The sequence below is a fragment of the Manis pentadactyla genome, chromosome 10, assembly GCF_030020395.1.
Source record: "Manis pentadactyla isolate mManPen7 chromosome 10, mManPen7.hap1, whole genome shotgun sequence".
NCBI classification, from domain to species: Eukaryota; Metazoa; Chordata; class Mammalia; order Pholidota; family Manidae; genus Manis; species Manis pentadactyla.
In genome coordinates, this window is record NC_080028.1 from 30,186,918 (window position 1) to 30,188,914 (window position 1,997).

The window sequence follows — 1,997 nt, forward strand, 5'->3', positions numbered from 1 at the left end:
TCACCCAAAACCTGCACCCACATGTGTTTCAAAATCGGCCCTTGAATCGAATAACTAAATGTACTAGAGACACACGAAGAGTAAAAATATAATGAACATACCATGTTATCATTAAGAAATATTGGACTATTTCAAACTTTTGAATGAAGAGTATAAGACTGTGTAGCTAAAACCAGAAACCAGTAGAATCACTTCTCCAGGAAGTGTCCAGGATTTAATTTGATGAGTGGGACAGTTCAAGGTAATGAAATGAATTAGTCATGGACTAGACTGAAAAATTATATGAAGTTCTCAAAAGATATTTAAGGTAGAGGGGTCAGAAATGGAAAGAGCATAGATGGGCACAGGGTTGAGGAGCTGTGCAGTTAGAAATTTAAGTGATGAATGAATTCTAGGGAAGCAGGCAAAGTAGAGTTTTTACAAAATTAATGTAAATGATGAGCAAGCTGAGGAGAGATGTATGCATACACTGAGTGAAATGGAAAGTCTGAGGTGCCATGAGGTGGAGTTGAATACCCATGCATCTGTCTGCTTTCATTCCAGTAAAATATCTCCAGCATGGTCTTAGGGAACCACAGCACCATCACGGGATTCCTCCTCCTTGGGCTGCCTGCTGACCCCCACATCCAGGTCCTGCTCTTTGCCCTGTTCCTGAATATTTACCTCCTGACCATAATGGGGAACCTGACGATGATGCTGGTCATCAGGACTGATTCGCACCTCCACTTACCCATGTACTTCTTCCTGAGTCATCTCTCTTTTCTGGATCTTTGTTAAACTTCAGTCACTGTGCCCAAGATGCTGGAGAACCTCCTGTCTCAGAAGAAAGCAATCTCAGTAGAGGGCTGCCTCGCTCAGGCTTTTCTTGTATTTTCCATTGCAGGGACTGAAGCCTTCGTGCTTTCTGCCATGGCTTATGACCGCTACAATGCCATCTGCCACCCACTGCTCTATGGCCAGGTGATGAGAAAACCGTTGTGTAGGGGTCTGGTATGGTTCTCATGGGGCCTGGGCTTTCTGGATGGTCTTGTGAACATCCTCATGGCTTGGGATTTGGATTTCTGTGAGGTTCATGTGATGCCTCACTTCAGCTGTGAGCTGCCATCTCTATTCTCTCTATCTTGCTCTAATGTCTCTAACAACTTTGCAGTGCTCATGTGCTCTACTATTGTGCACGCCTCAGGGACCTTACTCCTGGTCTTCTTCTCATATGCCCGCATTGTCACAGCCATCCTGAGCATCAGGTCCACCATGGGCAGAAGCAAGGCCTTCTCCACCTGCTCCTCCCACCTCACTGCAGTGGGCTTCTTCTATGGATCTGCTTTCCTCCGCTATCTCATGCCAACCTTAAGTTCCCCGCTGGAGTTGGTTTTTTCCATACAGTACTGTGTGGTCAGCCCCCTAGTGAATCCTCTTGTCTACAGCTTAAAGAACAAGGACGTAAAAGCTGCTCTGAAAAGAATGTTGCAAAAAGGTCTAGAACATCTCACAGAGCAGAGAGCAAGCAGAAGATGACTAGGAGGTGAGGTAGAATCTCATCAAATGCTTGAATAATAGAATAGGGAAAAGCTTCTTACTTCACAATAGATATGACAAAATATCTTACAAGAGCCTGTTTCCTTTGAAATGCTAAAGAAAAACCAAGAGCTACTTGTTTACTTTGGCTCATATTTACTTCATTTAGGCACAAAGCAATACGTCTGATAATTATTATTTTGATACAGATTTTAGCACCAATTTTTGGTGCATTACTAATTTGTTATAAACTTACAGTACCTTTTAATTATAAAACATTCCCAATGCAGTTAGCACTGAGAAAATTGTGTAGAACCTCAATTCTTATCTTGATCTAATATTTAAAAGGGAAGCTATGCTATACATAAAAAAGCACCATCCACTGATAAAAAGGAGACATAAACTTCAGATTTTGTGTTAAATAGAGTGCTGGGGATGACGCTGCACTGGAGAGGGACTTGTAGAAAAGACAGAAGGAGCTA

General features: G+C 42.5%; 1 pseudogene; it reads left to right on the forward strand.

Annotated features, from left to right (window-relative positions):
- The first annotated feature begins 558 nt into the window (after positions 1 to 558).
- On the forward strand, positions 559 to 1,515 carry LOC118914829 (olfactory receptor 8S1-like; annotated as a pseudogene).
- Positions 1,516 to 1,997: the final 482 nt, after the last annotated feature.